The sequence below is a fragment of the Macrotis lagotis genome, chromosome 1 (genome assembly GCF_037893015.1).
Source record: "Macrotis lagotis isolate mMagLag1 chromosome 1, bilby.v1.9.chrom.fasta, whole genome shotgun sequence".
Classification (NCBI taxonomy): domain Eukaryota; kingdom Metazoa; phylum Chordata; class Mammalia; order Peramelemorphia; family Peramelidae; genus Macrotis; species Macrotis lagotis.
In genome coordinates, this window is record NC_133658.1 from 150,095,679 (window position 1) to 150,120,205 (window position 24,527).

Here is a 24,527-nt window from a genome sequence, read left to right on the forward strand (position 1 = left end):
TTATTCCAGGTTTCCAAATTTCAGAACCGTTTCTCAATTCTAAAATCATTTACACCCCCCTCCTACAAATCTCAACTCTGTACATTTGAGCATGATAGTGAGAAGAATCTCACTATGTGTTTTTAATCTTATTCCTCCCTTTCCAAAATTCAAAATCAGATTCAATGAAACTAAAAGATGATCCCAATAACCAGGTTGACCATATTTCTTTGAGTAAAGACCTGCTAGGGACATTACCCAGAAATGCCAGCACAGAAAATGTCTAAACAGTCAGTACTGGGGAAAAGAGTCCTAAACTGCCTGAGTCAGGTCAGAAAATGGACTGGGACAGGGCTGCCAGTTTCCTTCTATTCCCTTATTGGCAGAGAGGAGGCTTTTGCCCTATTGATGACCCTAGGAGGAAATATGTGGCATAGAAGGTATAGGTTACAACGTGATAAGGAACAAAAGGGGAAAGAAGATGGGAAAGAAGGGAATACCTACTGTGCGTACTATGCTAAGTACTTTACAAATACTATTTCATTTGATTCTCACAAGAATCCTAAGAAGTAGGTGCTATATTTCCCCCATTTTACAATTGAGGAAACCAAGGCAGGCAAAAAATTGTTAAGTGACTTTCCCAAGGTCACATAGCTAGTAAGTGTCTGAAGTCTTCTACCAGTTGCCTCTTCTTTTGGATTCCCTCTCCCTCTTCCACCTATTTCTTTTTTATTCTGTCACTTTATTTTTCTCAGTGGGGCTGTGGGTATTAGTACAGATATGAACATTGATGACCTTTTAAAAAATTTTTGTGACTATAAAACACTAAATATTCAATTACAGAAGAATTGAGACAAGGAGATCATTTATGAGGTTGTTTAAATAACTTGGGTGAAAAATGATGATGGTTTGAACTAAGTCAGTAATTGTATAAAGAGAGAGAAATGGAAAAGGAAATGTTAGTTTTTTAAAAGGGAGGGTATGGTTTGATACCCTGAGAACCCCCATTTTAAGAACCCTAGTATGCTTCACTTCACTCACACCTGGACTTTTTCTAGAATTTTTCCCTTCTCATCTGTCTCACTTACCTTTGAAATTTCACCTTAAAGACATCCATTCTTCACTGTTGGTTCCGTACTTAAAGACCATGATTTTAGGAACTATATCAGTCATACTTCTCAGTCACCTTTAGATTATCTCTGGAATCCTCCTCCATTCTTCCCAAGCTTTTCCCACTTTAGGGACCATTTCCCCCCCTTCCAGATTTCCAAGGTCCCTTTATGTGTTCTTTAACTTCAGTCAGATGTATGGAAGGTATTGTTTTAGCTATTTGTATTTTTATTTCTAACACTTATCACAATGTGTAGCACATACTAAGTGCTTAAAATTGCTTCATTTTTTATCCTTGCTCTATCAACTTAATAAATATCCTTTCTAAGTGCTAATTGAGTTATGCTGGTTAATTAATAAAGGGAATCACATCAGATGGGGGTTCATCAAAAAAAATCCTTAACCTTTCTAGGATATCAAATACTGAGCCTTCCTCTGGGGAGGCCAACATTTGGATGGCCTCAGAATGACTTCTATCCTTTCAAAAGGAATCACAAATGTGAACACCCTTTCAAAATAAAATAAAGTGCAAATGCAATAGAAAGTGAAGTTCTTAATACTCCCAACATCCCGATAATTCTCCTTGACTCATTTTTAGCGCTCTTTAACAACTCCTTATTATTTTACATCTAAGAGGCTATTGATAAATCATCTTGACTTCTTCAGGCAGTTTCTTAACTCACTTTTTAATAGAGCAGCTAAATGAAGGAAACCTTATGGAAAAGTTCCATTATGGTAGGGAGAGGGAAGATAGATGCCTGGTTCATGAATGAGAACAAGGAACTAGTTCTTGGAAGGAGCTTAGGAACATCCAGAAGAATGAAAGTATGAGAGCACCTGTCAGATCCAGCATCCCTCAGATGAAAGCACTCTGCTGCTCGGAAGTAGGGGGACATGACACAATACTCACTGGAAAGTTGACTTTCCTGTGTCAATTTCTAACAAACAATTTCTCCTAAAGTACTTTTACCTGTATTCCACTTGGCGGGGATTTAATACTTCACAGTTGAGTGTTTCTGTTGCATTTAAGGACTTATGTGCCAAGTATGTTCCTTCTTTTCTCCTAGCCCATGATTCTTAGAGATAGTTATTACACATTTTAACAAATAACAAACTGAATGTAAGGACTTGTGTTGCAATACGAACACTGCAATTTCATTTTTTTAGGACTACCAACCTAGGGAATGAAATCTGATAGAGAAGCTACAGAAACCTAGTTTCATTCTATAGTAGCTGCTGGGAGAATTGTCCCAGAGCAAGTCAAAGTACAAAATAGACAAGGAGATCAGTTCAAGATGGGTCAAAATAAGAGGCCCAAAAGGTCATAGAGGTGACAAAAAAGTTAGTAAAGGTTAATAAGGCATAGAGAAAGATGCGATGATAAAATATCATGATCCAATAAAAGAATTTGGATGACTGAGTAAAGCCTAGTTTCCCAACAGTTCTGACTCATTTACTGAAACAAAGGGAAAAAAAAGAAAAAGATCTCTTATTGTCCCTTTTGTAGTCAAACTCAGAAATTGCCTAGCACCTCCAGAGCCATCAGACTTTCAAACTCCCTAAACAATTAGGAATTTTTTTTTCTTTTGGTCCTCACTTGGTATGAGCCATTCAGTCATGGCTGGAGACAGGCAGGATTTCCATTGTTGTATTGGAATCAAGTAGAGGAATTGCTAAACTTGATTTTATAATTCACCTGGAAGAGCAAGAATAAGCAGCCTGGGTTCTCACTGGCCAATCCTCCCAGTATTTAGATCACACTTGAAAAATATTTAATAAATGTCCACTGGGTTCAGGGTACAATGCTGATGATGAGTGAGAGAAACAAAGTTTACCAGGATTCCTGTATTCTGGAAATTTGCTATCTAATAAGAAAGGGGATAAGATATAAACACAAATAACCTTGATGTACAATATTGCATACAAATGTATTAGAGAGTTGGAACTGAAACAGTATGAGATTGGCTGAAAGAATTCCCTTTGTTACTTCTATAGCTGCACTTACATTTTCATTCAATATTCCTAGAGATAATAATGCCTTAAACCAAAGGAAAAAAAATCGGTAATGGAAAAATTTTAGAAATGAGCCAGGCCAGCAGATAAAATATTTAGAGAAAGATAAACCCTCTTGGCACCCTACACATTGCTCCAAGGATATAATCACCAACTCTATGGATTTGACCAGTTTGGCCTCAAAGACAGCACAGTGTATAAAGGAAATCAGTAATGCTGCTTGTGATCTGTCTTTCATGTTCTTATCATTTAACCCTCAGACCCAAAGATCAGAGAATCACATCACTATTGTTGTTGTTATTGTTTATCATTAGTTCTTGAAGAGTACCAATGACATCAGGAAAGTGATGTCTTGACTTGCAAGTGAATTAGATTTTAGTGAAGCAGGACTTTGTGATCACCAGCTTCACGTTATACTCTAGAGTCTTCCATGTCACTGTAAAGAATCTTAGAAAACATTTAAATCAACCTTTTCATTATTCCAAAATAGAAACTGAGATCCAAAGAGGGAAAATTATTTGCCCCCATTCATACAGAAAGAAGAACCAGAGCCAAAGTTAGAAATCCCTCTCCCCTGTGGAAGGATAATTGTTTGAAAGAAAGTTCAGTCAGCTATAAGTATTGTGTTGTTTATTTTTCCCAGAAATCATTGAGTTGAAAGCCAAATACTAAATATTTCCTTGCAAGACTTTCTTTCCTGCCAAACTGAATGATATAAATCCTTAGGGCTCAGAAAAAAAGGCTGAAGAGACCATCCTGAAGGAGCTGTTGGCACTCTGTCAGCTTATAAAGATGACTTTAGTCAGTCTTCCTTCTCCTTTTTTTTCCCAAGCAGCCAGGAGAGTTATTCTGACCCACTAAAGCCAAAAACCTGAGCATTACAAGTATGCTTTGAAAAAGATCTGTCTCAATTGAGTTCAAAAGAAAGAAATTCTGCCATTTATCTATAATTTTTAAAAAAGAACTGTGCATAAGAGATTGGGGGGGAAGAGGGGAGGGGGAGCCAAAGTAACATTTTTTTAATTCCTATTGTCTTTGTCTCTAACAAAAAATTAAAATTAAAACCAGGTAAAATTCTACTAAGACACCATCAGATTTAAGCATTTTCTGTTTCCATTCTCTCCCTATTTCCCTCTCCCATTATGAGTCACTTTGTTCATTCTCTGTTCTTCCAAAATATGAGTATTCTAGCCTTCAAGAAATAAAATTAGCAAGCTCTATTGGTGCATCACACCTCTACCTCTTGATTTTCTCAGGTGCCATTAAAGCTTCCCCTTAAATCCCAGCTTTTGATATAGGCTTTTTCTACACTATCCCCCCCCCACTACTTGTGTCTTTCCTCTGGGATTATTTCGCATTCATACTGTATATTTCTTGTTTTTGCAAAGCCTTGCATGTTGTCTCCCATTTTAGACTGTGAGCTACTTGAAATCAGAGACTGTCTTTTCCTTTCTTTGTATCCCCAACTCTTTTCACAGCACCTGAAATAAAGTAAAAGCTAAATAAATAATTGTTGATTAATTGATAAATGTTAATGTTCAATTACATATCATGCAAATTTTTGTGGTATATTCTTTGAGAACCTTTGCAGTACTTACTCCAATGAAGCCACACAAGCTCATCTTTGGAAATATTCCTTCTCATCTATCTTTGCTTTTTACTTCTGTATGATTCTTTTTGATATTTTTTCATAAATCATCAAGAATTTACTTCATGTACTTGGAGTTTTCTCTAGTTTTGTTATTATTGTTATTTTATTCTTATTATTTTGCATAAGACAGATAACAAAGAAGGAGCATGGCTGCCCATCCTTCACCCATGATATGTGCATGACCAATCCATTCCCTTGTCTAATCACACATTTCTTGAATAATATCCTTTAGGTTATTTCTTACCCGGGGATCATGGATCATTTCTCTCTCTCTCTCTCTCTCTCTCTCTCTCTCTCTCTATCTATCTATTTATCTATATATATATATACATATATATACTTATATACTAATATATATAATGAAACTTACAGTATAGATGCTCTGAATCACTCACAACTTTGATTCTTCAAAGATTTTGCTATTTCAAGCTTTGAAAATATACAGCATCACTAGAAGAGCATTTGTATTTGGGAGATGCATCTTTATACTGGTGAGTAGCAGACCTAATTTGTTGTTCATTTATATCATCTGTCCCAGATATATATTCTTATGTACTAATTCAACGAATTCCTTGTCACAATCTTAGCATTCTTCATACCTGTTTCTTGGTCAATTTTTTTTTGAGATATAATAAATCTAATTTGGGTAAGTCCTGTAACATTCTGGAGTTATATGTAATCAACACATGATCATCCCTAGATAAGAAATTCTAAAGGACTTCACTATTCAATAGGAAGTCCTCTTGAATTTGTATTTCATGAATTTTTTAATATTGTCATAGATTTAGAACTGGAAGAAAACTTAGAATCCATCAAATTCAATGCACACATTTTAAAGGTGAAGCAACCAAAATACTCAGGGTTATCTAGCTACCAAAGATCTGAAGTGAGATTTGAACTCAGATCTTCCTGACTGGAAGTAGAAAAAAGGAAAAGCATACACATACATATTTGTCCTCAAGATTCAGCATCCTAGGAAGGAAAACCATGGTGAAAAAAATCATATCAGGAAAATCTCCAAGGGAGATTGTAAAAGATTGTAAAATAGTAAAACCATGGGATATCAGAATTTAAAAATCAGAACCGTCTGGGGTACCATTTAGTCTAGACCAAGGAAGAAAGAAAATTCCACTTTTTTTACATCTGACACATGGTAGTAAACCTCTGCCTATGATTACCAAGGCAGGAAATCCCATGTGGATCCACAGGGAAGGATAATCTCAATTTTGCACATAGGGAAACAGGAGCTCAGAGAGGTTAAGATTCACCCAAAGTCACAGAACCAAGCTAAAAATTAAAACATTGGTTGTAGTATCATGCAGCCTCTCATGAATATCAGCAAGTGATAGAAAATAAAATTCAGATTTCTTAAATTGGACTGAATAAAATCACTGCCAACATTGAAAGTGGGAGGAGGAGATGGCTGTTAGTGGTGATATATGCTAGTCATGTCAATAAAAAAGAAAAAATATTACAATAAGACTGATGTTTAATCTTGGATATGTTTCACTAAAAGGAGGGCCTAAGGAAAAACTGAGCCTTTCTCAAGCTGTGAACAAGCCTGGAAAAATTAAACATTCACTCATGACTCCTCTAATCCATGGTGAAAGAAATTTACTGGTTTCTCCATATAAAATTAAAAAAATAAAAATAAACCTGGGAGGAAGGCCATTATTTTGACTTTGACTTTAAAGCCTTTGACTCTTTATAGATATAAGATAAAGGCAAAGTGAGAAATATGAGCTCACACACGTGGAGGGCCAAACAGACATGTTGCTTCATTTGCATTCCTGTCTGTGCTTAGTGTTTTCCAGTCCTGGGATGTGATGCTGATGAAAGACAGTTAATTCAATTTCAACAGAGAAATTGATTAATGGACTGGATTAAAAGAAGTCCCTAGTGTCCTGGGCCTTAGTGCAGCATACCAATTTGGCGTTATCTCACCATTTTCTCCTGAGTAACTCACTTGACACTTTGACAATGCACACTAGGGCAAAGTGAGGAAGAAAGAAGGAGGAGAAGAAAAATGAAAACCAGTACATTAGTGTTGGAACACACCTCTACATTTAATTAGTTTTATTAATATTTAAGAAAAATTATAGGGACCAGTAGAGAATATACTGATCTCAGATCTCTTCTGCCAACTGACAGCTATTTTCAAGCACTACAACTATATGGGGCCAAAGACTCACTTAGCTTCCTTTTTAGATGGGAGCTAGGGAAGGTCCCGTGTGTGTCATTGGATCAGTCCCCTGGTTTAATGACAAAGATGAGAACTGAGCCAAGTCAACACAAGAGGGGAAGCATGCAGTGGGGGATTTCTGTTGGGAATACTAGTTGATCGCCCCTTTGGTAGTTATACTACTTACTATCTTTCTAGTAATTTCTATTTTATTTAGGTATGAGTTGCAAATGAACCTTTGGAGACATTGGCAGATCCCTAGGAGATTTTCCTAATATGATTTTTTTTCGCCATGTTTTTCTTTCCTAGGATGCTGAATCTTGAGGACAAAATTATGTGTATGTTTGTTTTTCCTTTTTTTCTACTTGGGTATTTTGTATACTATGTATACTATGTATACTTGGCACCTTTCGCCTGGCTAGGAGAAAGCCTTACAAAATAAGGAGAGTCTATTGTGACAAGGTCTTCAATAGACAGCATGGGGTTGCATGTCTAATAGAGCCCTCTATCAAATTTTGTCTGATCATGTTCTGGAGAGTATAAATGGTTCATTATCTCAGAGAACAATTATTTGGACTTCAGGGGTCTAAAACTCAGATAGTTTCATAACAGAATCAGTCCAATTGTGAAGCCATGGCATCCTACCCAAGAATAACAAATTACTGCAGCCCTATTTCTACCTAATCATTCTATCATACCAACCAATATCATAGCATCTTGCATAACTGGTTTAGATTAGAGTAAGAAAAGACCACAAAGTCTATCTAGTCTAAAACCTTGATTGAGAAAATTGATCCCCAGTGAGGTGAGGTGACCTGCCTAAGATCATACAGTTAGTAAAGGACAGCCAAGATTCAAACTCAGGTATTCTGATTCTAATTAACATTCTTTTCATGGTATTTTCCAGTAGCAAGGACAGACACTAACATTTCTGGGGCAGCATTAATTAATTCTCTGACACAGGCTCATTCCTTCATGTGAACCATATAAAAGTACTCTTCCTGAATAGAAATTGAGAGACCCTGTTCTTGATTGGATAGCTTCCTTAAATGAAAATCATTCCTTTAGGGATAACTATAGCTACTTTAAGGTCAAGTTCTTGGTTAGTAGTATTCAGCTGTTTCTGTCAAATGTGTATTACAGTGGTCAAAATATTGGGATTCCAAAGAAGGAACTAGTTGCACAACACCCTTATCAATAAGTGCTGGCAGTTATGGACAATCCTAGCTTGCAAAGAAGCGATATTCACGTAAATATTTGGGAAGGAATAAAAGGAAGAGTTAAAGGATCGATGAACTAAAAAAGCTCTTTCATTCCTGCAGATTCAGCCAGAATAATAATAGATTACCATGGAATAATAGATTGCCTGTGGTGGAAGGATTATATTTGTTCTGTGTGATCCTGTATGCCCATGAGATATGGGCAGAAATTGAAAAGAAGCCAATTTTAGGTTTGTTGTCAAGAAAATTTCCCAATGAATAGAGTTATGGGAAAAGAGAATAGACTACCTGGACAAGGAATGGGATTTCCTTCCTTGGTAATCATAATCAGAGGTTGACTACAATTTGTCAAATGTAAAAAAGTGGAATTTTCTTTCTTCCTTGGGCTAGACTAAATGGTACCCCAGACTTCTGATTTTTAGATCCTAATATCACATATCCCTATTTTACAATCTTTACAATTTACAATCAGTTCAATTATCTGATTTTCAAAGCCAGGTTCCCCATCCTTTGTATGAGGGAGGATGTGTGAGGGAGGGTATCAGGTTCAAGATCAGGAATTGAACAATGATGAAATGGAATGTAATTAAAGATGGTTAAGGATCCACAGTCTTCCAGACTCTGAAAGTTCTGAGACCACCATAGTCTTTGTTTCTTTAGCAAGGACAGGCACTAATTAATGCTCCTTTCCACCAAGTCCTACAATGTAATTAAGCATCACAATACAGGAGACTTCTGCTAAGGCTGAAGGGAATGAACTTAACCAAGATGACCTGAGAATTTCTAACTAAGACAGATTCATAAAAAGAATACCTAGCTCATTTTCTATGGTAACACTGAGATTGGGATGAATGGTGGACACATTCTGGGGGAAGAGAGAAGAACTCAAGAGGCAATTGATTTAGTAGCATCTGGTAACTAACCATATCTTCTGAATCCAGGTTTGGCAGTAAGAAGTACCTCTCTAACATTCAGAGCCATAGTAGGTTTGTATAATGTAAAGAGGGCCTGGATTTCAATTGTGACTCTGAGGTTTACTACTAGTATAATCTCAAACAAATCATTTTATTTCTTTGGACCTCCATAGCCTTGTTTGTAAAATGAGATTGGACTATTTGATCTTTCAAGTCCTTTCTCACTATGTATATTCTTATTTTCTTCAATAAGGAGGATTGGAGATATATAAGACTATGTCCCTGACATGACATAGTAAGCACAGAATTATAAGGAGTTAATGTTACTAGGAGCTGCAGAGATGAATATAATAGAGGTGGTATGGGGGGGGGGGGTTCTGGCAGTAAAAATCTGGTATGGAATGCATTGGGCTGTTAGATGGTACATTGGGCAGAGTGTCAAGCCTGGAGTCAGGAAGACTATCTTTTGAATTTAAATCTGGCCTCAGACACTAGGTGTGTGATCCTGGACAAGTCATTTAATCCTCTTTAACTCAGTTTCCTCATCCATAAAATGAGTTGGAGAAATAAATGGCAAATCATTCCAGTAACTTTGCCAAGAAAACCCTAAATGGGGGCATGTGGATATAACTAAAACAACTGAACAACAACACACAATGTTACTTAGGCTACCACCATCTTCCTAAGCATGAGTTCCTCGGATAGGTTCAATAGGTACTTTCAGTTAAGATGGTCTCCTTTAAGTAACAGATGGAATGAATTTTCACTGAGTATCAGAATTTCCCAGGCATCTTTAGTATGGAGCAGATGGACTAGCTGCACCTATACTGTGATTATAATTTTCTGATGGACCTCCTACAGAGAAATTGGTGCCATATTGGCAAATGTGTTTATTTATTAAATGAGCAGAAAACATAGACCTAATTGAAGAAAATGGTATCAAAAAGCAGTTCGTTCCATATTCCAGGTAATCAGCATGGCCAGATCTTTTACTGTATGTTTATTTCAAAGAGGAATATTAAGCACCACCTGTACTGGTCACAGAGGTCTAAAAGAAGGAAATAAGCATTTGTTAAGAGTCTACTATTTGGGGTGGCTAGGTGATGCAGTGGATAGAGCACTGGCCATGGAGTCAGGAGTACCTGAGTTCAAATCTGGCCTCAGACAATTAATAATTACCTAGCTGTGTGGCCTTGGGCAAGCCACTTAACCCCATTTGCCTTGCAAAAACCCAAAAAAAAACAAGAGTCTACTATTACTCAAAAATTCTGCTGGGGTATTATAAATATTATCTTATTTGAACCCATAACTACTTTGAGAGTAATTGTTCTTATCCCCATTTTACAGATCAGGAAGATGACACTGTCAGAGGTGTGTGACTTGCTTGTATTACCCAGCTACTAAATGTTTCAGATTGGATTTGAATTTAGGTTTTCCTGACTCCAAGTCTAATGCTCTATCTACTGTACTACCTAATTTCCTATGAATACAATGATTATCCTCATCAACTACCTTCTTCTGTTGACTTCAAACAATTTCACCAAAGATGAGGAACCAATGCTATACTTACAGAAAAGTCTAGTCCAAAATCTCCTTGGAATTAGGGCACAAGTTGAAGGAAAGGCATTGGCTTAGAGTGGAGACACTTTCTGTCTATTTTCCTCTTTTGGTTAGCTAATGCACCTGCAATCTACTATAGTATTTAAATAGTGAAATGATAATGGCAGTTCTTTATGATCATGTCATGTCTAAGACAGATATGTTCAATATAACATAACTCTAAATGTGGAGGGCACTTCAAAGTCCCTCTTATCATTCTTGTTCCTGGTACAAATATGGGCATATATCAAGGGTTCTCAGAGTGCTCACCATGCCACCCTGCCATGTGAAGACTGCATTTTCCACCAGAGCAGGTTACATTTCTAGAGTTTATCCTCTGACCACAAAAGTTATGAATGGCCAGATATATGTATAGGCAATCCAGGACTATATTTTTGTCAGTGGAAACTAAAGTCTGGCAGTTCCTATTAACCCATCTTTTAAACCAGCTTCCAAATCTACATTCAAGACACAGATGCCTCAATTGTTGTTATTAAGGCTACCCTAACTCAAAACCTTTAAGAATAGGAATATCTGTCAGATCCTGAGCCAGTAAACTTTCAAATTATATGTTACTCACTTCAATTTATGTGAGCAAGGAGGAATTTTATCTTATGTGATTCTTGCAGAAAAAAAATGGAGAATCATGGGCTAGATGATCATATAATTAGATTCACAACTGGTTGAGTGGCAAGATCCTAAGAGTAATCATTAATGGCTTCAAGTCAACTTGAAAGGATTTTCATGGAATGCTATGGGAATGTGCTTGCCACTATGCTAGTTAACATTTTTATCAATGATCTGAATTAAAGCATATGTGCCATCCTTATCAAAGTAACAGATAACACAAGTCTAGGAGGAATAGTTAACATGTGAGATGAAAGAGTCATATTTCAAAAAGATTATAAAGCTAAAAAAATTGCTAAATCTAACAAAATGAAATTTAATAGGAATAATTATAAAGTCTTATGTTTGGGTTCAAGTAAGTGACTTCATGAGTAAAAAATTGAGAAGGTATGATTAGATAACAGATTACTCATAAAGATAACTAGGGGTTTTAGTGGATTGGCACATAATAAGTGCTTGACAAATGTTAGTTGACTGATTACAAGCTAATGAGTCAACAATATCACAGGACAATCAAAGAACAGCAAATATGATCTTGGGCTTCATTAATGAAACATAGCTTCCTGAATCAAGAAGATGTTAGTTCCTCTGTACTCTGGTCTCCTCAGGACACATTTAAAATATTGTGTTCAGTTCTGAGACTTAGAGAAGTTTCTAGAGAAGGTAAACCAGGGTAATAGTAGGGCTGAATGTTTCACTTAGGGAGCCACAGGTCACCATTAAGTTTTAGAAGAGGCATAGAAAGGTAGCAGTCCAGTGCTGGTTACTACTTCCTATGTATATACTACCCATGAATATGGAAAAGAAACAAATTGGAATATTAAAAAATACCAGTGTTTTCCTATCACACACTTGCAGCAAAATTGGGTTTAATTCTCCCTGATGACAACTTGCCAAGAACTAAAAAGAGAGAAAATGCTAGTCATGCTAGACTTGGAAAACCACCTGCCAAGGATAGGGGTCACCTAGCAGGACTTAAAATGGGCACAAGAACAGAAAAGATGATGGGGAGATTAAAGAACAAAAGTTCCACTGTAGAAACTGAGAGACTAGGTAGGCAAAAATCTCATATACCTTCTGGAGATTTTGACTCCAAGCTTTCAGTACTGTGCTCCATTGTTTAATGCTTCAGTTTAGTCATGGATGGGAAAACAGTCTCTATCTTTCAATATTTCACATCTCAATTTGGGTGTAATTCCCAAAATTCTCCTAATAGCAGTTGGAATGACCTAGCCCACCATCTGGCTAAGATTGAGACAAGAATATGAATAATAGGTTTGGACTGTTGATGAAAGTTATTTTAATTGACAATCAAGAGAACTATGCATATGAATATGTATAAAAATTACCTATATATAAATATACATGTATGTATATAAAATACATATATATTAATGTTAGTTAAGGATGCTCATTCCATATATATATATATATATATATATATGTATGTATAAATATATATATGGTGAGAGAGAGAGATCTAGATCAAGAGATAGATAGCTAGAGAGATATCTATCTCTAGATCTAGATAAATTCAGCATTCAGGTATAGATATAAAAGAGTTAGTCAAGGATACCCATTTCCCCTAATTTGTTAGGGAGTCTCTCAGGCTTTAATAGTAGTTCTGTGACTTAGAGAGAGTTTTGGAAGATCCCTAGCTTCCCTTGAACGCAAAACATTCCCCTCTCAAACACTAGTCAAAACATTCCCCTCTCAAACAATTGCTTCTAGTAAGTATGAGGGATGATTGTGTTGTGATAACCCACTGATTAGGAAAGTTTTCTGACATTAGCAAGTCTTGGGATTTATAGTAAAGGATCAGGCTATTGCTCAGGTATGCTATGCTTTCTCATCTTTGATATCATAGAAAACACTAGACACTGGCTCATGCAATAAGGCCACATAAGCACAATAAGGGATGCAAGAATGGATTATGGAAGCTTCAAAAAATGGAAGAATAAGACAGTCAAGCAAGAGGAGAAAACATGGCTGGTAGCCATGGAGGCAAGTTTAAAATGTTTTTTTGAAGACAGCTCTATGGCAAGCTGACTATGATTTGAGATAACTAGTAACAAGTTAGGAATAAAGTCTTGTTCAATTACTAGTCCAGGAGATTGTTTGTGTCACGGACCCTTTTGGGAGGTTTAGTGATACCTATGAACCCCTTCCCAGAATTTAAATGAATGAATTAAAATTCAAAGATTACAAAGGAAAACAAGTATATTTAAATACAGATTATCTATCAGTCTATCTATCTATATTTTAATAATCAAGTATTTGGGTTGCAGGTGGAGAATACCTGTCCTAGATCCTGCATGTTAATTCTCAGACCCCACAAGCCCTGATGATCCTATTTCTTATCAATTGCACAACTGGGGGAATAGTTCCTCACTGCCAACAGGGTTGAGTTAGATTTAATCATTCAGAATAATATAGAGCATGAAATAAATACTCAAATTGAGACAAATTCCTACCTTTCAAACTTTGCTTATTGGAATAGTGTAATTACCTCCTCATAGAGCCCTCTTTCCTTTAATTATTCATCAGGGTTTAGGTGGTAGAGAGTTCTCTCCTACACACATGTGCATGCATGTGTGCATGCACATACACACACAGGCACACACACACATACACACACACACACACACACACACACACAGGCACATCGACTAGTTCCCTTCCCTGGTATCAGAACTTCATGGTTTGGTAGTCACACTTACTTGGTCCCCAAGAGTGTTTGGGATTCTTTGCTGTAGGCTGAAGCTGGATTAGTCATACATCAACTAGAGAAATCCTTTTTATCTTAAACATCCACTAGGGGCTCTTATAAATGAGGAGTCACAGGACAGAATCTCTCCTAGTGAAGACCAAATTCTCCTTCGCCTCTTCTCCCAACAAGAGTGATAGGAGTGAGACCTAGACCCAAAAGAACTATTACCATTTTCCCATTGGGCATGAACTTCCTAGCTTATGGATAGAATAAACAAGCATTATCTATAGTGAGAATGAAAAAAATATTTAAAAAATCCTCAAGTACTTAATTTAGTTACTTTTAGAAGGATCAGTTCTTTGAAGTCACTTAATCCTGACTGCCTCTCATCTAGGGCCATCTCCAGTTGTTGTCATTCATATCTGGCCACTGGATTCAGGTGGCTCTGGAGGAGAATGTGAAACTAGTGATTTAGCCCAGAACAAATTTATTTAAATTCAATTCACATGCTTGTCATGGCATCACCTCTTTGATGGCATGGTCTTCTTTGAGGTTGAAGGACAAACATCATAATCCTTTTATGACCAATTCCATTAATAGCACAAGACATAGAGGAAACACCAGGAAGACAGGTGGCATAGCACTTAAGAGTGTTGGCCAATGAGGAAGACCTCACTTTTAATCCTGCCTCAGACTTCCTAGTCATCACCTTTAATAAACAAATCCCTCAGTTTCCTCATTTATAAAAATAGTTCTTAAATTCTTTAAATCTCAGTTTCCTGTTCTGTAAAATGGAGATAATAGCACCAAGCTATTCAAAGGAGTATGAGCATCAAATAAAAAAATTCAAATGAAATGCTTTGAAAATCTTAAAATGCTATATAAATGTTGGTTTGAACCTGGGGTCCAAGGTTCCTTCAAGCCACTCACAGAGATTATGCTGACATTTTGTTGGTCCTTGGATAATAGAAAATCTCACACCTATGGCATAAGAATGGACAAAAGCAAACCCAAAATATGGTTTAAACCCTATAAAAGTATACCAGGTCTCTTTCCAAATGGGAAGAGGACAAGTATAGTCTATTTATGGTCTAGGTGGATGGCATCCAATACATAGCCACAAATCAGAGGCTTTAGCCACTGAAGGGCAGTTGAGACAATCTGACAGCAGCTGCCAAATCTTCCTTCTTAAGAGATATTTCTTTAATACTGAGTTCCAAAATCTAACAGCCCTTCCTTCATGGCTACTAGTTTCCAGTTTCTTGTACCTTGAAAATAATAGTTAATAGTAATAACTCATTTACTTATATATATATATATATATATTTATATATAACACTTTAAGATTTACTCTATATATGTGTGTATCATATGTGTGTTTATGGATGCATGTGTGTGTTTGTGTAGAGGAGAGAACTCTCTACAAGATAAATAATTAAAGGAAAGAGAGTTCTATGAGGGGGTAATTACACTAACCCAGTAACTGTGAGTGTGTGTATGTGTGTGTGAGTGTGTGTGTGTACATAAAACACTGTAAGATTTATGAAGACTCTTTAGGTATATTGGTTCATTTACCCACTGTATCAGATCCTTGTTCGAATTCAGATGGGTAGGTAATGATGATTATTGCCCATGTAGGTGATGAAAATGAAATATTAGAACCATCAATATGTGATCTAATATGATATTCTCCCATAGATTTCATTCAATAACTCCAGTCTTCCAAGTTTGGTTCTGTATTTCCAAGTCCCTCATAAGTGCACATTTCAGCAAGAGTGGCCTCATATTATGTTGGATAGCCATGTGGATTGTCCATAGTTCAGCCCATTGAGATGACCATCCTTGATCCCAGTCTTTTTCTTGGCACCCACAAATCATAATTTCTCAAAAGTGACTCACACAAGAGTCCTTCATCTTTAATGAAATCTTCCTGAAGTATATTCCCTTCAAACTAAGAAAGGAGTGGAAAGTGCATAAAGGGACAAGATCTTAGAATATCACCTCTCCATGAAACCTGTTAGGTTCACTATTGCCAGAATGATCACAATGTTGTATGAACTATTTTTAAATTTACAATTGAACTCTATTCAGCATGGCCAACCTAGTGGGAAGATGGATCACAGAATGAAAGGCATTTTGTATAATTGGGACCCAATGGTCGTAAGATGCATAATTATTGATGATTTTTTCTCTACCAAAATCTAATAGCAGGTATGTATGCTGCTTCTTAAAAGGCAAGTAACACTCAACACCTGATTGGGGTACCCTTCAAAACTTCAAAGGGGACAATTACTTACCTCCCAAGAAAGATTACCATAGAATATAGGCTGCATCCTGTTACTCAATAGATATTATCTAGCATCAGAGGTGCTTGACAGGTCATAATATCTGGATAGCAAAGTAGAATTCACAATCACTTCTCAGACTGCTTTGGAAGTCTACAGCAACAAGAAGTCCTACAAAACATTTCAATGTAGTTATGTTGCAAGAAAACAAGACCAAAACAACAGCAATAATAATAATAATAATAAAGTTAAAACTATGCTTCATTCTGTCTTCCTACACCATCAGTACTTTCTCTGGAGGTAAATAGCATTTTTCATCCTAAGTTCTTCTAAATTGTTCTGGAACATTGTATTGCTGAGAATGGTTGTCACAGATGATCATTATACAATTTTGCTATTACTGAATACAATGTTCTCCTGATTCTATTTATTTCATTTTGCATCAGTTCAATTCAGTCTTCTCAGGTTTTTCTGAAAGCCTCTTGCTCATTATTTCTTGTAGCACAATGGTATTCCATAACAATCATACAATAAAATTTGTTCAAAGATTTGCAAATTGATGGACATCCCCTCTATTTCCAAATATTTGCCCCCCTGAAAAGAAGTTATTACAAAATTTTTGTACATTTAGGTTTTTTCTTAGATCTCTTTGGGGTACAGTTCTGGAAGTGGTACTGCTGAGTTAAAAAGTATTCCCATAGTTTTACATTCCTTTGGGCATAGTTACTTTTCAGAATGGTGGGAATGGAGTGAACAATTCTTGAAGGTGGACCTGGACTTGATTCTGAGTCAACCCAAAAAAAGCATTGTATCATTAATGTAATGGATAATTATGGAGTCTGCCAATATCGGGGTAGATGTTTTAAATATAGTTATGTGATTATTTCTAATGTGACATAAATACCCTTTTCTAACAAGTGAAGACAGATTGGACTTGATGGATAGGATTAAGGTGCACACAGAGAAAGATATTCAATAGGTCTTTCATGTTCTAAAGATTTTCTCTACTTCTTGTAAGGAGGTAATAATATTAGGGATAATAGGAACTTGAAAATGAAAAATCTAAGTTCATTTTAATCAAAATGTGTGAAGCCATTAGACTTTTTACAGACCAGATAGGGAAATCAGATCAGGTGGTAAGTGCAGCTATCTCCTTCTGGCTATAATTGCTGAAGAATTGGGAATAGTTCAGTGATTGCATATGAATCTGGTGATAAATCTCATTGAACAAACCCATAGAGAAAGAAGTAGGGTTCTGATAGGTTCCCATCTAATTTTGTCAATCTTGATTCCTTTCACTGCAAGATGCAACCCCATGCCCATTTAGGATTTGGAGCCATGTCCTCTATTGTCTATAATAATAATATGCTCAACATAAAGAATAATTATTGCTATCTGGTAATTCATTTATCTCCTAGGACCTATTATGATTAGGGCTTAAGACAGTATTCCTCCTGCATCATCTTACTACCATTTTCTTGCCTCCTTCCAGTTTGACAGAACATCTTGAGATCATAAATCCCTCAGACTCAATGAAAGTCCAGTGAAGACTTTGTTCTTTGTACTTCCCTCACTGTATTGTCACTCTTGTGGATGGTCTAAGTGACCTAATTTAAAATAAGAATCAGGCAGGGAAATAGAGTCATAAATTCATTGATTTACAGGTAGAACATAATTTAGATGTTATCTACTCCAATTCCCTCATTTTTCAGATGAGGAAACTGAGATTCAGTGACATTGAGGATCATAAGAATAGTACATGAATCAAATCAGTTGCATACCTAGGTCTTCTTATTCCTTCCACTATGCAACACTATTTCTCTGATGATTAGCCTTGGTGGAGAAAATAATATTATACTCATGTATGACTTAAGGTGCCCTAATTTAAAGCAAAAAATTCAATATATATATATATATATATATATATATATATATATTATACATGAATTTATATATGTATGCATAGTTTATACACACACACATACACACATATATGTGAGGAAATAGACTTAGCGACATTAAGAATCACATAGTTAACAAGTATCTGAAGTGGGATCTGATTAGGTCCAGCACTCTAACCATTATACCATACTGTCTTTCTAATATCTAATTTAGGGGAGAAAATCATCATCATCATCATAATAATAATAATATTATAATAAATTTATATAGTACTTTAAAGGGTACACAGTATTTTATATTATTTAATCCTATACTATAACTATAAATGAAGTACTAAAGATATTTTTATTAACATTTTACACATGAAGGAACTGGATCTGAGAGCTTAAGCATATTCCCAAAGGTCAGGTGATTGAGATGACATTCAAACTAAGGTTATCCTGCTTCCAAGTCTAGCAAACCTACTACAAGTGCTACTCCTGGCCACCCCTTCATTCCATAGAGACCAGGGTTTTGACTATCTATAAATGCACAATTGGCATTGTCCATCATTGCAGGAAAACTAAAAATCAATGGAATTCTCAGAAAGGGCAATCTTAGAGAAATCCAGATTCTCATCAGTTTGGGTCATTGAATTGGATAGGGTTTAATAACCACCAGTAAGTAAGTCTCTTTGAGTGATGAAACTATTAACAAGGGTAAGAGGAATATGAAGGAAATAGCCTACTAGGAAATTCTGCTGCCTAAAAGTTAGCATACAGTCAGTTTAATACCACACGAGGCCAGAGTAAAGAGAATCTGATTGTCCTATCTGAAGGAAAGTCAATGACTGAGACTAAGGCCTGTTTAAAAGAGTTTGAACTGAATTAGGATCAATAGGATCATTAATTTAGAATTGAAGGAATCATCTAATTCAACTATTTTGTAAAATTGCATTGGATGGAATAAAAATTTGTTTTTGTTGTTATTCATTCATTCATTTCAGTTATGCCTGACTCTTCATGACCCTATTTGGTTTTGTTGTTGCTGTTTTGTTTAGACAAAAACACTAGAGTGGTTTTCCATTTTCTTCTCTATTTCATTTTATAGCTGAGTAAATAAGGCAAAAAGAGTTAAGTTACTAGCCCAGAGTCTCACAGTAAGTGTTTTGAACCAGATTTAAAGATGTCTTCTTGATTTCAGGGCTGGCACTTTATCACTGAAGCACCTAGCAGGCCAGAATCAGCATAGATAAGCCAATGCACACCCCAGAGTTATGTGACAAGGAAAAGAAGATGGAAGATCCTAGAAGAAGTTCATGATGATATACAACATTCACTAGACTCTTCACCACTGAGGGGTGGGGAGTGGAAAGGTAGAGTGGAAGAAAATTATGTAACACAAATATGCAAGTGGATAAATGTTGAAAAACTTTCATAACATGCAATTGGAAAAATAAAATAAAATGTCAATCAAAAACCAAGAAGTATGTGGTGAGCTCTCTCTAGCATCCCTTTGCACAAAATACATTGATTATCTGTCCAGTTGTGGAACAAAGTTGCTCAACACCAGTGATTTCTGGCTACTTAAATTACCATATATCTGTGATCAAGGCCAGCAAGGATTTTTCTTCTCTCTGGTCAGGTTCACAGGTATATGTCCTAATTCTCTAATTCTGGTAGAGATCCTTAAAATAGAAAATCTACATGGATTTAAAATAAAATTCTCTACTCCATCAATGAATGAATCAATCAACAAGAATGTTTCAAAACACCTACTTAATAAAGGTGGCATGCTTATATGTGCCAAGCACTTTTTAGTTGTCAGATATACATGAACAAAGAATGAAACAATACTTGATCACAATAAATTTACATTCTAATTGAAGAGACAGAAAATATAAATTAAAAATATTTATAGTATGAATAAAACATTAATAAATAAATTCCATAATCAGAAAGTCTAAGGAGATAGGTCACCAAGATTTTGCTTGGCTTCTTCTGGTTATTTTTGATAAATTCTTGAGATTTCTCTAGGCTTATCATGCCCTTTTTGTGAGTAAGGTCAATAATCTTATTACTAGGATAGCTTCAAATGGTCTCTCCATGGTAAGCCTAGGGTCAAGAGAAAAATACTTCTAAACACCAAGAAGAGGATCTGCAAGATGAAACTCAAAGACATCTGGAATATAAAGACCATGACTGGTTCCTTTTCTAAATAGGAAAGAAAGAAGTCACAAAGTTAGGACACAACTTGGAGTAATCAACCACTCAGATATTTGTATTCCAGAGAGCTAGTCTCAGGACTTACCAGTCAGATCTCATACTTGACCCTGATAATCTGCTGAGTCTCCTTGCAATTCATAAATGCCTACCACCAAGTCTTACATGTGTTATTCATCAATTTCAGTTTTGCTTATTGGATTTTTTTTAGATTCCTGAGAATAATAAAAGTAGAAAATATAGGTCTATATTCAGCCCTTCTGGATTGGAATACTGATCTTGCCTTTCATATTGGATATCTCAAACTGGATGTCCATAGACAACTTAAATTCAACAATCAATCAATCAATCAATCAATCAATACATACTTATTTAATGTCAACTATGTGTTAGGTTCAAAGTTAAACAATGGTGATACAAGAAGAGAAAAAAGACAATCCTTGCTCTCAAATTGTTTATAATCTAATGGGATATACATCATACAAATAAACAAAGCAAATTATATATAAGACAAATAGGAAGTGATTGAAAGAGGGAAGGCACTGTTAGTAAGAGTAGTCAAGGAAGGCTTCCTGTTGGGACTTAAAAGAAGTCAGCGAGGTCAGTACTTGCACTGTAAGGGGAGAGAAAATGCCTAGAACCAGGAGATGTAGTGTATTGTTCATGAAATAGCCAGATAACCAGGGTCCCTAAATTTAAGATTCTTTATCAGGCAGTGAAGTAAAAGAAAACTGGAAAGGCAGGAGGGAACTAGGTTATAAAGGACTCAGAATGCCAAGCAGAGTATTTTGTACTTGTTTTTTGGAGCCACTTGAGTTTGTTGAGTAAGGGGATGACCTGATCTGATCTGTATTTTGGGGAAAATTACTCCAGGGATTGAAAGGAGTATAGACTACAGTGGAGACAGTTGAGACAAGATGACCCACCATCAGGCTATTGCAATCTGCATCAATTTTTGATGTTAGGGTTAGGTTTTGCAGCACTTCTGGAGGAAGATCTGGGCTGTATCTAATGCTGATTTCTTGGTATTTTGAGTATTGTGTTGAATGTTACAGGCTCTCAGAGAAATACTGAAGATGTATGTTTTCAATGCTCCCAAAGTGGTCTATTGAAAAGCAACATTTAATTATTTCCCTCTTGTGTATATGAAGTTTTTGCAGTAAAGTCCCAAATGATATTTTATCTAGATTATGTCTTTAACTAGCTATTTGGTTCAACTCTTGCCAAGTATAGATTAGCCTTCCTTTCTTTATAATACTATCCTATTATCTTTGTTGTGGACCCCCTTTTCTTCTATATTCATACTACTTCTTTGGTGTTCTCATCAGTTCCCATAGATTAAATTATCGTCTCTATGCTACTGGATTTCAGACCTACTTGTCAAACTCCAACTTCTCTGCTGATCTACAGTCATGAGTCTCTGGCCTACTAATTAGACATTTTGTACTAAACGTCTTGTAGACATCTTAAATGATATGTCAAAACTGAACTCATTATCTTTCCCCAAAATTTCCTTCTTCCAAATTTATTCATTCTTATCAAGGACTCTACTATCCAGTCTCCTAGGCTCCAACCTATATATCCTCAGCTCCTCAATATTTCTCAGTCCATATCCAATATGTTGCCAAAGATTGTCAATTTTACATTTGCAGCATCTCTTGAATATACTGTCTTCTCTTCTCTGATACTACCACCACCCTGGAATAAGTACTTAACATCTCACACCTGGAATATTTTTTCATTGCTGAGCACCTCAGTGTAGGAAGGCTCAGCTTTCTGGATCAGTCTACCTGTCTTAAGTCTCCCCACTGCAGGCCACCTCCTACTCAATCTCCAAAATTATTTTCATCATCAAAGAAGATTGCTTCAGCTTTGGTACTCACTCTTCATTAGATCATTTGTCCCTATTCCTCAGATTTGAAGGCTAAAGGATAGAGCAAAAACCTCCTCCCAAATCCCTGTAAAGAGGATTCCAAAGACTAGCAAATTCTTCATTTCCCCAAAATTTCATTCTTTGAATTCTACATCACCATCATCATACTTCTCATGCCTGAGTACCTTCTCCTCTACCCACCCCTTCCCAATCTACATTTTAGCTTCTTTCTGTATATTGCCTTCTCAATTAGATTATAAGTGTTTTGAAGGCAAGTATTATCTTTCTTTTTCTTATTTTTATTCTTCTTGCTTAACCGAGTGATTGGCATATGGTACACACTTCATAGGTATTGTATTGTATTGCTTTGCAATGTGTTACATTTGCATGGTTATCCCTCTACAGACTGGCTTAGGTCCTGGAAATGAAATCCTACTCTAAGCCAAAGATCTGAGCTACACCACTGGGTTTGATGCTGAGTTGAACTTTCCTTTCTCAGTATGCTGGCCACGGACTCCCTACCCTGAATGGAATCTGGTGTGTAGGTTAGGAGTATAACATGGAAATGACTAGTGGGCATCAAAGCTGCCTATTGGTACCTATCCCCATCAAAGACCTACATATGAGTTTGGTGGAGTCTGGATATAGGTTTGGAATTTCTTCTTACCCTGATGCACTTCCTCTCCCTGGGAATTGGAGTGCCTGACCTGTTGTAAGCTCTTGGTCCAACTCCCTAGTATCTGCAGTTCTTTCTCTGTCTCCTTTGGGCAATCTAGACTAGACAAATGATTGACTGTGACTTTTTTTGAATTTCCTCATAGGATGAGGGCTGAGGCACTTCTGGAACTATTTAGATAAGATTTGTGGAGGGAACATTAGTTTCACTGGTTCCTACTACTCTACCATCTAAGGGCAATAATCTATAATAAACTTAGAAAGGAGTTAAGTTGTCAAAGCATTTAAATGTGAAGTACAGGAGTTTGTAATTGGTTCTAGAGGTAATTCAGAACCACTGGAATTTACTGGGCAGGGAAATGATTCAGTTAGACATTTGTTTTATGAATAACACTTTGGCAGTCATGTGGGCTATGAAATCACAGAGGAGACTCAGGAGACCATAAAATTCCATAAATGGTACCAGAATAGGGGTCTGAACCAATTTTTTTTTCCTTTAGCAAGAAATAACTATAATTCTATAACTTGTTCCTCAGCCCTCCCTTCACCAAAAGCTATTCTGCCTTGGAGACTTGACCCATAGGGTCAATTTATCTTCTTTTAGCTAATTGCCCCCAAAGTGGATTTGATCAAGGAGACTGTTCAAAGTAAAACTTGGGTGTAATTCTTTTCTAGTTTATCCAAAATGAGAATGGCAGGATGACCAAACACTACATGGTCATTCAATGTATCATATAGATATTGTTTATGGAATATTTTTTATTTCACATCACAAAAAATAAGAATAAAGACATTCAAGAGACCATGAAAAAATATAGTAATAAAAATGGTTTGAATAATGCTTACCTACCCTCTTCTAAAGGACACTAACTTGATGTTTCTCTATCTTCCTCTGAAGTCCTGGACAGTCATCTCAAAACTCGTAGTAACACCTTTTTGGATTAGGTTAGATTCACTTTTGAGCATCATAAACAAACAAAACACTTTTCATAGACTCTGAACTGACTAATTCACTAGCTTTGCCATTCAGGGACCATATAAACAGCCCTTTGGTTTTTTTTCCTCTAAGGAATAGGATGAATCAGAAAACCTTTCTTGAAGATCCAATCACAAAACTTTCATCCAAAGGAGTTCTTAAATTTGAGGTTACCTATGAGGCAATTCTCAAAGTTGCTATTGTTCAGGAAATCTTCTTCTAGAATGACAAATTCCAAGCTCATGCTATCTAAGGAATCCAAAATTCTCTCTTGAGCCTAGGAAATTGTTGTTTAATCCAAGCAAATGGACAAACTTTTTTTTAGGCACTTAGTACTCACAGGCACTATTTAAAGTGATTGAAATTCAAAAAATGATACAAAGCAGTCTCTTTTCAAGAAAATCACATTTGAGGAAGAGTAAGAAGTCAAGTGTCAATGAATCCCAGAGAACAAAGTCTTGTAGTTGCCTTAAATGATATGTCCCATTTTATTTGTGCTATTGGCAGTGGGAGTTGCCCAAGAGATAAGGGTCTTGATCCCAAACCAGTTGATAGAAGGGAAAAAGATATAAGAAGACTGGAAAAGAAAGAAGAGTCCAGGTTATAAAGG

General features: G+C 36.1%; 1 long non-coding RNA gene across 1 annotated transcript in view; it reads right to left on the reverse strand.

Moving 5' to 3' along the window:
• Positions 1 to 24,527, reverse strand: part of LOC141504224 (uncharacterized) — a 103,896-nt gene that overhangs the window by 69,888 nt on the left and 9,481 nt on the right. Inside the window, exon 2 of the long non-coding RNA XR_012473247.1 lies at positions 16,303 to 16,461. This is a non-coding gene — a long non-coding RNA (uncharacterized LOC141504224). The remainder of the gene's footprint in view (positions 1 to 16,302; positions 16,462 to 24,527) is intronic.